At 39.3% G+C, this 13,074-nt stretch overlaps 7 non-coding genes across 7 annotated transcripts; all 7 read left to right on the forward strand.

Annotated features, from left to right (window-relative positions):
* Nucleotides 1-5,777: 5,777 nt before the first annotated feature.
* On the forward strand, nucleotides 5,778-5,896 carry LOC137407426 (U5 spliceosomal RNA). The gene has a single exon (XR_010979962.1). It is a non-coding gene; the product is annotated as a U5 spliceosomal RNA (small nuclear RNA).
* A 1,011-nt stretch (nucleotides 5,897-6,907) lies between these two features.
* On the forward strand, nucleotides 6,908-7,026 carry LOC137407427 (U5 spliceosomal RNA). Its single transcript, XR_010979963.1, has one exon. It is a non-coding gene; the product is annotated as a U5 spliceosomal RNA (small nuclear RNA).
* Nucleotides 7,027-8,037: 1,011 nt separating this feature from the next.
* On the forward strand, nucleotides 8,038-8,156 carry LOC137407448 (U5 spliceosomal RNA). The gene has a single exon (XR_010979982.1). It is a non-coding gene; the product is annotated as a U5 spliceosomal RNA (small nuclear RNA).
* A 1,011-nt stretch (nucleotides 8,157-9,167) lies between these two features.
* On the forward strand, nucleotides 9,168-9,286 carry LOC137407428 (U5 spliceosomal RNA). The gene has a single exon (XR_010979964.1). It is a non-coding gene; the product is annotated as a U5 spliceosomal RNA (small nuclear RNA).
* A 1,010-nt stretch (nucleotides 9,287-10,296) lies between these two features.
* Nucleotides 10,297-10,415, forward strand: LOC137407429 (U5 spliceosomal RNA). Its single transcript, XR_010979965.1, has one exon. It is a non-coding gene; the product is annotated as a U5 spliceosomal RNA (small nuclear RNA).
* Nucleotides 10,416-11,426: 1,011 nt separating this feature from the next.
* Nucleotides 11,427-11,545, forward strand: LOC137407431 (U5 spliceosomal RNA). The gene has a single exon (XR_010979966.1). It is a non-coding gene; the product is annotated as a U5 spliceosomal RNA (small nuclear RNA).
* Nucleotides 11,546-12,555: 1,010 nt separating this feature from the next.
* LOC137407432 (U5 spliceosomal RNA) lies at nucleotides 12,556-12,674 on the forward strand. The gene has a single exon (XR_010979967.1). It is a non-coding gene; the product is annotated as a U5 spliceosomal RNA (small nuclear RNA).
* The last annotated feature ends 400 nt before the right edge of the window (nucleotides 12,675-13,074 follow it).

Raw genomic sequence — 13,074 nt, forward strand, 5'->3', positions numbered from 1 at the left:
GTGGTTAATGCGCCGCATGAGCTCACTGATGAGGCATTGCGGGGTGTCCTCAATAAGTATGGCAAGATCGTTGATAGCAGGAGGCTTAAGTACAAAGATGTAGACGTTTACAACGGGGTAAGACAATTCAAGATGGAAATGTACGAGGGTATGAACATCCCATCTACTATACAATTTGGATCTCGATATGTATGGGTGAGGTATAGTGGACAGGTCAAGACTTGTTTGAAATGCCAACGAAAAGGTCACACTTCGGAGTCTTGTGACGTAATTAGATGTAACAGGTGTTTTCAAGAAGGGCATGTGGCGCGAGCTTGCAAAAATCAACAGTTTTGTGTGATATGCGAGGCAGAAGGACATCTTTTTAGTCAATGCCCCAACAGCTATGTGAACAAGGCTAAAACCCAACAGGTTACCTCACCGCCAATTTCAACACAAGATCTCGCGCAGGAAATTGCCACTACTTCTTTTGAGCCAACCTCAAAAGATGACGATGTTTCGCAGCCTCAGAGCCCTGACCTATTCAACACGCAGACATCACTAGAAGCAAAAGAGACCGAAAATGCGAGTGACTCTGACTCGGAACCGTTAGTAATTGATGAGTCACAGCCTTGCGCTACAGAAGACATGGAAACTCCCAAGGAACAACCAAAAGGAAAGAGCACCGGGCAAAGTGGTAGACGCCCGAGTGCACCGCTCGTTAATAACAATGGCAACAAGCAGGGGTCCGGTAACCAAAAAGCTTTAAAAAAGTCTACCGAGAATAAACTGTCGAAAGCTTCCACTAGAAGTGTTGGTCGTAAGAGCCAGGCGCAGATATAGCTCTCAGTCGATGCAGCCAGTTTTGTCATTCACCTTTTTATCGTCTTTCACTGACTTACCATCTGACCTTTTGGCTCCCTTTTTGATTTTTTCTACTTTTAACCTTTTCATCATGGCTAGCCTTAAAATTGCAACCGTTAATGTGCGAGGCATGAGTTCACACTCCAAGCTGCAAGATTTTAAGATCTTTTTTCAAAGTAGCGATTTTGACATCCTTTTGTTGCAAGAGACTCATGGTCACACTTTTAATTGGGTTCAGACACAATGCTTCTATAGTCCTGGCTCAAGTAATGGTAGAGGAGTTGCCATACTAATTAAAGGCAAGTCGTTTCTTTTGTCAGATAAACTCTCTGACACAGACGGTAGAGTCGTTTCCGCTCTGGTCACCTTTGGAAAATCTAATCTTAGGATTATAAATGTTTATGCTCCTAACAGCCCTCCTGAAAGAAAATCTTTTTTTTTAGAAGTCGGCCCTCACTTCTCTTTAGATCATGAGAATGTTTTAGCAGGAGATTTTAATTGTGTAGATAATCCTTCTTTGGAACATCGGTCTAAATCATTGAATACAACGACATATATAGGAGGTAGTGAATTGAGAACTCTGGTTGATGGTTTTGGCCTCGTCGATCAATGGCGTCTTGATAACCCTAGGGCTTTTTCCGTTACATGGACGTCTGAAGACAACTGCACCTCTAGCAGATTAGATAGGTTTTACACTCCATCGCGAGCTAACTGCCTTTTTAGCCAGAAACCTATATTTTTCTCTGACCATGACATAGTAGGCCTAGCCATTAGTTCACCCTCTTTCGATGAGAACAAACCTCAAATCGGCCCAGGTTATTGGAAGCTAAATACAGCAGTCCTCGACAATGAGGACTTTATAGCAAAATACGCGGAAGCTTATGGCAAATGGCAAACACTTCGGAATGCTTACAGCACAATAGGTGAATGGTGGGAATCGATCAAGCGTAGAACGAGATCTTTCATTCAGAAATACTGTTCAGCCGCTAAAGCGGCTCAGAGTAAACGGGAACAAGATCTCGTTGATAAAATACTCATTCAGCAGTCATCGAATTCACCTAATTATCAAGAGCTGAGATCTCTTAAAGACCAACTTAGAGAAGTACAATGGAAAAAGGTTGACGGTATCAAAATCAGATCGAGAGAAAATTTGGTTGAAAACGACGAGAAATGTACCCCTTTCTTCTTTGCTAAGCTCAGAGACAGGAGGAAAAGTCAGGTGATAAACTCGGTTAAAAATGAGCAAGGGCTGAGTGTAACCGAATCGAAAGATATAAGCACTGTGTACAAACAATTTTACACTCGATTATACAAAAAGCATGTTTGTAACGCCAGTGACAGCTATTTCGGAGATACGCTACTCGAAGCATTACATCTTAGCCAGCGAGATGAGTCAGATTACATTCCTTATGTTACAGAGGAAGAGGTGAAGCTCGCATTGTCAACCATGGCTAGCAATAAAACTCCAGGCCCAGATGGACTCCCTAGCGAGTTCTATAAAAGGCTCTCATTTTTAATCCTTTCAGACCTCACCTCTGTCTTTAACGAGATAGTGAGAGGGGATTATTTTCCACAAACAATGGCTGAGTCAATAACTATACTCATTAGCAAACCGGGAGACCCCGAATTACCTGAAAACAAAAGGCCAATAGCCCTCCTTAATGTCGATTATAAACTGCTAGCTAAATATTTAGCGACCAGCACACAAACAGCAGTTAATCCTTGTATAGGCAACAGGCAGACTTGCTCTTTGAAAGGGAGAACCATCACAGACAATGTGCTTACCCTTAGAGACATGATTGCTCTCGAAACTAAATTTCCCACTAAGAACTTCACTTGCATGTCCCTTGACCAGGAGAAGGCATTCGACAAGGTAGACCATAGCTTCTTATTTCGGGTACTCAGAAGAATGGGGGTGGATGAAAGCATAGTAAGAACAATAGAAACAATTTATGATAAGATCTCGACAAAGCTACTTATTAATGGGCATCTTACTGAAAATATCAGCGTAACACGTGGTGTACGCCAAGGGCGCCCCTTATCTCCACTCCTATATGCAATCTACCTCGAGCCTGTCCTAAGATACATAGACAATGAGCAGACAATAGAAGGAATTTCTTCCCCAGCTATTCCAAGGCCTGTAAAATACCTCGCCTATGCAGATGATGTTTTGATTTTGAGCCGGCATTTATCATCAGTGCAAATTGTTTTTAAATTGTTCAAAAAGTTCGAGCTTTTTAGTGGAAGTTCACTCAATGTCAATAAGACAAAAGTATTAACTAGAGAGAACCACTCTCAACACTCAGAGGTTAGCGGTTTGGTAGTAGACAAGTTGAAGTTTTGTGGGATCTTTTTTTTCTTTTCAAGCGGCAAGGAAGTCGCGTCATACAACTGGCAACTGAAATGCCATGCGGCAGTTACCAAAATCCAATCCTCTAAAGGTCGAAAACTTACACTGAATGGAAAGGTGATTTTTTTGAACAGCTGTATTTTTTCTACTTTGCACTATTTATCTTCCATTTACCTGCCTGATAAACAGTCAGTGACCTCGTTGAGAAAGCACAGCTTTCAATTTTTGTGGTACCCACTGGTCGCTCAAAGAGTGAAACAGGAGGTATTTTTTTTGCCCAAAGAGAAAGGCGGGTGGGGGCTAGACCATGTTCTATACAGGGCTAGATGTCTCTGTCTGCACTCGACTTTGCAAAGAGTGGCATCGCAGCGGGATCACCCTGTAAGCCAGTTGGTAAGATACCACGCGGCACGATATCTTAGACCTCTATTCCCAGACAAGATCGTTTTAAACGAAGGGCCAACGGCGCCGCATTTGGTAGATCAGTACAAAAAGTTCAAGATCATTCTGGAAGAAGCAAAGGACTTGTTTGGTAAAAATGTTCTCCCAACAGTTAAACAGATGCTAAATCACATGTTAGAAAGAGACAAAGACATTCCCTCCTTTTGTCCAATAAAACACCCGAATTACACAAGTGCCATGCAACTGACAAATGAAGCTCAGCTGTGGCAGTCAGTACATGACCCATATATCAGCTCAAAGCTAAGTGATTTTGCATGGAGAGTTGTCACGGGCTGCCTGACAACAGGCTCAGTCCTCTCGTCATGGCACGCCTCTTTGCCGGCTGCATCTTTTAACTGCCACATATGTAAGGGAAACTCTCTTGAAACCCCTCAGCATCTGTTCTTTCATTGCGAGTCTTTGAAAGAAGTAAGGAAGAAAGTTGTGAGACATCTTTTTATCACGGGTCTCATAACCAATGATGACGCCAATGTAGTGGATTGGCTAGCGGGTGTATTACAAAAATCAGCCTCGAAAAGGGCCGCTACTAAAGCTCGCTCTCTTATCTTCTCAACGAACTGCATAATTTGGAGAGTTAGAAACGATGTGATTCACAGAAACAAAGGAGGCTGCTTGCAGCAGATATCTGGCCAAGTTGCTAAATTAGTGTCCACTTCTCCTCGGAGCCACTCGATTCACCTTTGACAATCTCCGCTTGGGTTTCGAAACCCTCATGCTCGGTGCATGGCAGTATGGCTGCAGTGGAATGTCACCACTTTTCGTAAATTTATTTCCTCTCGATTAGTTTCACCAGCTTGTCTCAACTTTAAATACTCATTTCATTTTTGTTTTACTTAACTCGTTGTGATTATTAGTTTGAGTTCATAATCTTGTGGCTCCCAAGACAAAGTGAAGAGGGTGATTGGGGTTCGACTCCCTACTTTGGGCGGGTTACGGTAACATCATCCTGCATTAATCTAATTCAATTACTTTAATGCGAAGGGTTAGACCATAACACAAGTTGTTTTTTTGTTGTGCTTTAACTTAAAAAAGCCTTTTACTAAAGATTTCCGTGGAGAGGAACATTACAATGAGTCTATAGACTTATTTTTGACACCCTCTATAAGAGGGTAATAATGAAACTTTTTAAGGGCAAGATTGGATGGAGTACTTTCTCCGGCTCGATATATATTTTCCACACACTCGATCATCGGAGAAGAACTGGCGGTAGTAAGTAAAGGCGTATTACCGAATTTCGAGTCTTAAAGTTTCCTTATAACATTTTTTTGTTTTACAATCGTTAAGCTTTTGCCGCGTCGATGGTATTATTATCGAACTAGATTATATTACTAGGCTTTATAGTTTTTTTTAATATTAACCCGGCAAACAACGATTTAATGGAGCGTCTCGGTTGAACTAAACGTGACAGTGGCTTAGAGTCTTACGTCTTTTGCTACAGCGTAAAATGTGCCTAGCTCGCCGAATCTTTCATCTAAACTTCTACGACTGCGTAGCGGCTTAACACTCATCGGATAGCTCGCGGTCTCATAAACATTAGTTTTTTCTTTTGCATGTCTTCGCACGATATTCGCCTCGCTACTTCGCTTAATAACATTTTATAACCACTCTAAATATTTCGGGTTTAGAAGCTGGTAGCGGCGCACCGCGGATACGAATTCATCTGAAAGCGTATTATGTAATGAATATCAAAGCGCACCTTTCGTGGTTAAGATCTGAGCCGGCTGACTGGCTGTTTCTTTGTCTGGCGGCACTTCTCCCACTCTTTGCGTCCATATCGATCGCATTATTCCGTTCGGGAGGAGTCCTTTCGCCCGTTGATTTCCTTTGTCAACCCGTTACAGTAGAATAAATTCTATAAAATATTCCACCTGAATTGAATCGATTAAAATTGGTTTTCGCCTCCCCTGCGCAGCGAATATTGTAGTTCGCGCAAAATTTTAATTAATTTTACGTATTTTTAAATTTTATCAAACGAATTAATATAGCAAATATTTGCGTAACGAATCATTTTGAAAATTTTAGTTCATGTTATAACTGTATATACGATGTAAAACTATTCGCGTTTGACACTCAACTCGAAAAGAATCAATTATCATCACTCGAAAAACTTCATACTATCGACTAACTCTGGTTTCTCTTCATATCCACGCATAAATCTTTCGCCTTTTACTAAAGATTTCCGTGGAGAGGAACATTACAATGAGTCTATAGACTTATTTTTGACACCCTCTATAAGAGGGTAATAATGAAACTTTTTAAGGGCAAGATTGGATGGAGTACTTTCTCCGGCTCGATATATATTTTCCACACACTCGATCATCGGAGAAGAACTGGCGGTAGTAAGTAAAGGCGTATTACCGAATTTCGAGTCTTAAAGTTTCCTTATAACATTTTTTTGTTTTACAATCGTTAAGCTTTTGCCGCGTCGATGGTATTATTATCGAACTAGATTATATTACTAGGCTTTATAGTTTTTTTTAATATTAACCCGGCAAACAACGATTTAATGGAGCGTCTCGGTTGAACTAAACGTGACAGTGGCTTAGAGTCTTACGTCTTTTGCTACAGCGTAAAATGTGCCTAGCTCGCCGAATCTTTCATCTAAACTTCTACGACTGCGTAGCGGCTTAACACTCATCGGATAGCTCGCGGTCTCATAAACATTAGTTTTTTCTTTTGCATGTCTTCGCACGATATTCGCCTCGCTACTTCGCTTAATAACATTTTATAACCACTCTAAATATTTCGGGTTTAGAAGCTGGTAGCGGCGCACCGCGGATACGAATTCATCTGAAAGCGTATTATGTAATGAATATCAAAGCGCACCTTTCGTGGTTAAGATCTGAGCCGGCTGACTGGCTGTTTCTTTGTCTGGCGGCACTTCTCCCACTCTTTGCGTCCATATCGATCGCATTATTCCGTTCGGGAGGAGTCCTTTCGCCCGTTGATTTCCTTTGTCAACCCGTTACAGTAGAATAAATTCTATAAAATATTCCACCTGAATTGAATCGATTAAAATTGGTTTTCGCCTCCCCTGCGCAGCGAATATTGTAGTTCGCGCAAAATTTTAATTAATTTTACGTATTTTTAAATTTTATCAAACGAATTAATATAGCAAATATTTGCGTAACGAATCATTTTGAAAATTTTAGTTCATGTTATAACTGTATATACGATGTAAAACTATTCGCGTTTGACACTCAACTCGAAAAGAATCAATTATCATCACTCGAAAAACTTCATACTATCGACTAACTCTGGTTTCTCTTCATATCCACGCATAAATCTTTCGCCTTTTACTAAAGATTTCCGTGGAGAGGAACATTACAATGAGTCTATAGACTTATTTTTGACACCCTCTATAAGAGGGTAATAATAAAACTTTTTAAGGGCAAGATTGGATGGAGTACTTTCTCCGGCTCGATATATATTTTCCACACACTCGATCATCGGAGAAGAACTGGCGGTAGTAAGTAAAGGCGTATTACCGAATTTCGAGTCTTAAAGTTTCCTTATAACATTTTTTTGTTTTACAATCGTTAAGCTTTTGCCGCGTCGATGGTATTATTATCGAACTAGATTATATTACTAGGCTTTATAGTTTTTTTTAATATTAACCCGGCAAACAACGATTTAATGGAGCGTCTCGGTTGAACTAAACGTGACAGTGGCTTAGAGTCTTACGTCTTTTGCTACAGCGTAAAATGTGCCTAGCTCGCCGAATCTTTCATCTAAACTTCTACGACTGCGTAGCGGCTTAACACTCATCGGATAGCTCGCGGTCTCATAAACATTAGTTTTTTTCTTTTGCATGTCTTCGCACGATATTCGCCTCGCTACTTCGCTTAATAACATTTTATAACCACTCTAAATATTTCGGGTTTAGAAGCTGGTAGCGGCGCACCGCGATACGAATTCATCTGAAAGCGTATTATGTAATGAATATCAAAGCGCACCTTTCGTGGTTAAGATCTGAGCCGGCTGACTGGCTGTTTCTTTGTTTGGCGGCACTTCTCCCACTCTTTGCGTCCATATCGATCGCATTATTCCGTTCGGGAGGAGTCCTTTCGCCCATTGATTTCTTTTGTCAAACCGTTACAGTTGAGTAAATTTTATAAAATGTTTCATCTGAATTGAATCGATTAAAATTGGTTTTCGCCTCCCCTGCGCAGCGAATATTGTAGTTCGCGCAAAATTTTAATTAATTTTACGTATTTTTAAATTTTATCAAACGAATTAATATAGCAAATATTTGCGTAACGAATCATTTTGAAAATTTTAGTTCATGTTATAACTGTATATACGATGTAAAACTATTCGCGTTTGACACTCAACTCGAAAAGAATCAATTATCATCACTCGAAAAACTTCATACTATCGACTAACTCTGGTTTCTCTTCATATCCACGCATAAATCTTTCGCCTTTTACTAAAGATTTCCATGGAGAGGAACATTACAATGAGTCTATAGACTTATTTTTGACACCCTCTATAAGAGGGTAATAATAAAACTTTTTAAGGGCAAGATTGGATGGAGTACTTTCTCCGGCTCGATATATATTTTCCACACACTCGATCATCGGAGAAGAACTGGCGGTAGTAAGTAAAGGCGTATTACCGAATTTCGAGTCTTAAAGTTTCCTTATAACATTTTTTTGTTTTACAATCGTTAAGCTTTTGCCGCGTCGATGGTATTATTATCGAACTAGATTATATTACTAGGCTTTATAGTTTTTTTTAATATTAACCCGGCAAACAACGATTTAATGGAGCGTCTCGGTTGAACTAAACGTGACAGTGGCTTAGAGTCTTACGTCTTTTGCTACAGCGTAAAATGTGCCTAGCTCGCCGAATCTTTCATCTAAACTTCTACGACTGCGTAGCGGCTTAACACTCATCGGATAGCTCGCGGTCTCATAAACATTAGTTTTTTTCTTTTGCATGTCTTCGCACGATATTCGCCTCGCTACTTCGCTTAATAACATTTTATAACCACTCTAAATATTTCGGGTTTAGAAGCTGGTAGCGGCGCACCGCGATACGAATTCATCTGAAAGCGTATTATGTAATGAATATCAAAGCGCACCTTTCGTGGTTAAGATCTGAGCCGGCTGACTGGCTGTTTCTTTGTCTGGCGGCACTTCTCCCACTCTTTGCGTCCATATCGATCGCATTATTCCGTTCGGGAGGAGTCCTTTCGCCCGTTGATTTCCTTTGTCAACCCGTTACAGTAGAATAAATTCCATAAAATATTCCACCTGAATTGAATCGATTAAAATTGGTTTTCGCCTCCTCTGCGCAGCGAATATTGTAGTTCGCGCAAAATTTTAATTAATTTTACGTATTTTTAAATTTTGTCAAACGAATTAATATAGCAAATATTTGCGTAATGAATTATTTTGAAAATTTTAGTTCATGTTATAACTGTATATACGATGTAAAACTATTCGCGTTTGACACTCAACTCGAAAAGAATCAATTATCATCACCCAAAAAACTTCATACTATCGACTAACTCTGGTTTCTCTTCATATCCACGCATAAATCTTTCGCCTTTTACTAAAGATTTCCGTGGAGAGGAACATTACAATGAGTCTATAGACTTATTTTTGACACCCTCTATAAGAGGGTAATAATAAAACTTTTTAAGGGCAAGATTGGATGGAGTACTTTCTCCGGCTCGATATATATTTTCCACACACTCGATCATCGGAGAAGAACTGGCGGTAGTAAGTAAACGCGTATTACCGAATTTCGAGTTTTAAAGTTTCCTTATAACATTTTTTTGTTTTACAATCGTTAAGCTTTTGCCGCGTCGATGGTATTATTATCGAACTAAATTATATTACTAGGCTTTATAGTTTTTTTTAATATTAACCCGGCAAACAACGATTTAATGGAGCGTCTCGGTTGAACTAAACGTGACAGTGGCTTAGAGTCTTACGTCTTTTGCTACAGCGTAAAATGTGCCTAGCTCGCCGAATCTTTCATCTAAACTTCTACGACTGCGTAGCGGCTTAACACTCATCGGATAGCTCGCGGTCTCATAAACATTAGTTTTTTGTTTTGAATGTCTTCGCACGATATTCGCCTCGCTACTTCGCTTAATAACATTTTATAACCACTCTAAATATTTCGGGTTTAGAAGCTGGTAGCGGCGCACTGCGATACGAATTCATCTGAAAGCGTATTATGTAATGAATATCAAAGTGCACCTTTCGTGGTTAAGATCTGAGCCGGCTGACTGGCTGTTTCTTTGTTTGGCGGCACTTCTCCCACTCTTTGCGTCCATATCGATCGCATTATTCCGTTCGGGAGGAGTCCTTTCGCCCATTGATTTCTTTTGTCAAACCGTTACAGTTGAGTAAATTTTATAAAATGTTTCATCTGAATTGAATCGATTAAAATTGGTTTTCGCCTCCCCTGCGCAGCGAATATTGTAGTTCGCGCAAAATTTTAATTAGTTTTGCGTATTTTTTAATTTTATCAGACGAATTAATATAGCAAATATTTGCGTAATGAATTATTTTGAAAATTTTAGTTCATGTTATAACTGTATATACGATGTAAAACTATTCGCGTTTGACACTCAACTCGAAAAGAATCAATTATCATCACTCGAAAAACTTCATACTATCGACTAACTCTGGTTTCTCTTCATATCCACGCATAAATCTTTCGCCTTTTACTAAAGATTTCCGTGGAGAGGAACATTACAATGAGTCTATAGACTTATTTTTGACACCCTCTATAAGAGGGTAATAATAAAACTTTTTAAGGGCAAGATTGGATGGAGTACTTTCTCCGGCTCGATATATATTTTCCACACACTCGATCATCGGAGAAGAACTGGCGGTAGTAAGTAAACGCGTATTACCGAATTTCGAGTTTTAAAGTTTCCTTATAACATTTTTTTGTTTTACAATCGTTAAGCTTTTGCCGCGTCGATGGTATTATTATCGAACTAGATTATATTACTAGGCTTTATAGTTTTTTTTAATATTAACCCGGCAAACAACGATTTAATGGAGCGTCTCGGTTGAACTAAACGTGACAGTGGCTTAGAGTCTTACGTCTTTTGCTACAGCGTAAAATGTGCCTAGCTCGCCGAATCTTTCATCTAAACTTCTACGACTGCGTAGCGGCTTAACACTCATCGGATAGCTCGCGGTCTCATAAACATTAGTTTTTTTCTTTTGCATGTCTTCGCACGATATTCGCCTCGCTACTTCGCTTAATAACATTTTATAACCACTCTAAATATTTCGGGTTTAGAAGCTGGTAGCGGCGCACCGCGATACGAATTCATCTGAAAGCGTATTATGTAATGAATATCAAAGCGCACCTTTCGTGGTTAAGATCTGAGCCGGCTGACTGGCTGTTTCTTTGTCTGGCGGCACTTCTCCCACTCTTTGCGTCCATATCGATCGCATTATTCCGTTCGGGAGGAGTCCTTTCGCCCGTTGATTTCCTTTGTCAACCCGTTACAGTAGAATAAATTCCATAAAATATTCCACCTGAATTGAATCGATTAAAATTGGTTTTCGCCTCCTCTGCGCAGCGAATATTGTAGTTCGCGCAAAATTTTAATTAATTTTACGTATTTTTAAATTTTGTCAAACGAATTAATATAGCAAATATTTGCGTAATGAATTATTTTGAAAATTTTAGTTCATGTTATAACTGTATATACGATGTAAAACTATTCGCGTTTGACACTCAACTCGAAAAGAATCAATTATCATCACCCAAAAAACTTCATACTATCGACTAACTCTGGTTTCTCTTCATATCCACGCATAAATCTTTCGCCTTTTACTAAAGATTTCCGTGGAGAGGAACATTACAATGAGTCTATAGACTTATTTTTGACACCCTCTATAAGAGGGTAATAATAAAACTTTTTAAGGGCAAGATTGGATGGAGTACTTTCTCCGGCTCGATATATATTTTCCACACACTCGATCATCGGAGAAGAACTGGCGGTAGTAAGTAAACGCGTATTACCGAATTTCGAGTTTTAAAGTTTCCTTATAACATTTTTTTGTTTTACAATCGTTAAGCTTTTGCCGCGTCGATGGTATTATTATCGAACTAAATTATATTACTAGGCTTTATAGTTTTTTTTAATATTAACCCGGCAAACAACGATTTAATGGAGCGTCTCGGTTGAACTAAACGTGACAGTGGCTTAGAGTCTTACGTCTTTTGCTACAGCGTAAAATGTGCCTAGCTCGCCGAATCTTTCATCTAAACTTCTACGACTGCGTAGCGGCTTAACACTCATCGGATAGCTCGCGGTCTCATAAACATTAGTTTTTTGTTTTGAATGTCTTCGCACGATATTCGCCTCGCTACTTCGCTTAATAACATTTTATAACCACTCTAAATATTTCGGGTTTAGAAGCTGGTAGCGGCGCACTGCGATACGAATTCATCTGAAAGCGTATTATGTAATGAATATCAAAGTGCACCTTTCGTGGTTAAGATCTGAGCCGGCTGACTGGCTGTTTCTTTGTTTGGCGGCACTTCTCCCACTCTTTGCGTCCATATCGATCGCATTATTCCGTTCGGGAGGAGTCCTTTCGCCCATTGATTTCTTTTGTCAAACCGTTACAGTTGAGTAAATTTTATAAAATGTTTCATCTGAATTGAATCGATTAAAATTGGTTTTCGCCTCCCCTGCGCAGCGAATATTGTAGTTCGCGCAAAATTTTAATTAGTTTTGCGTATTTTTTAATTTTATCAGACGAATTAATATAGCAAATATTTGCGTAATGAATTATTTTGAAAATTTTAGTTCATGTTATAACTGTATATACGATGTAAAACTATTCGCGTTTGACACTCAACTCGAAAAGAATCAATTATCATCACTCGAAAAACTTCATACTATCGACTAACTCTGGTTTCTCTTCATATCCACGCATAAATCTTTCGCCTTTTACTAAAGATTTCCGTGGAGAGGAACATTACAATGAGTCTATAGACTTATTTTTGACACCCTCTATAAGAGGGTAATAATAAAACTTTTTAAGGGCAAGATTGGATGGAGTACTTTCTCCGGCTCGATATATATTTTCCACACACTCGATCATCGGAGAAGAACTGGCGGTAGTAAGTAAACGCGTATTACCGAATTTCGAGTTTTAAAGTTTCCTTATAACATTTTTTTGTTTTACAATCGTTAAGCTTTTGCCGCGTCGATGGTATTATTATCGAACTAGATTATATTACTAGGCTTTATAGTTTTTTTTAATATTAACCCGGCAAACAACGATTTAATGGAGCGTCTCGGTTGAACTAAACGTGACAGTGGCTTAGAGTCTTACGTCTTTTGCTACAGCGTAAAATGTGCCTAGCTCGCCGAATCTTTCATCTAAACTTCTACGACTGCGTAGCGGCTTAACACTCATCGG

The sequence above is a fragment of the Watersipora subatra genome, chromosome 10 (assembly GCF_963576615.1).
Source record: "Watersipora subatra chromosome 10, tzWatSuba1.1, whole genome shotgun sequence".
NCBI classification, from domain to species: domain Eukaryota; kingdom Metazoa; phylum Bryozoa; class Gymnolaemata; order Cheilostomatida; family Watersiporidae; genus Watersipora; species Watersipora subatra.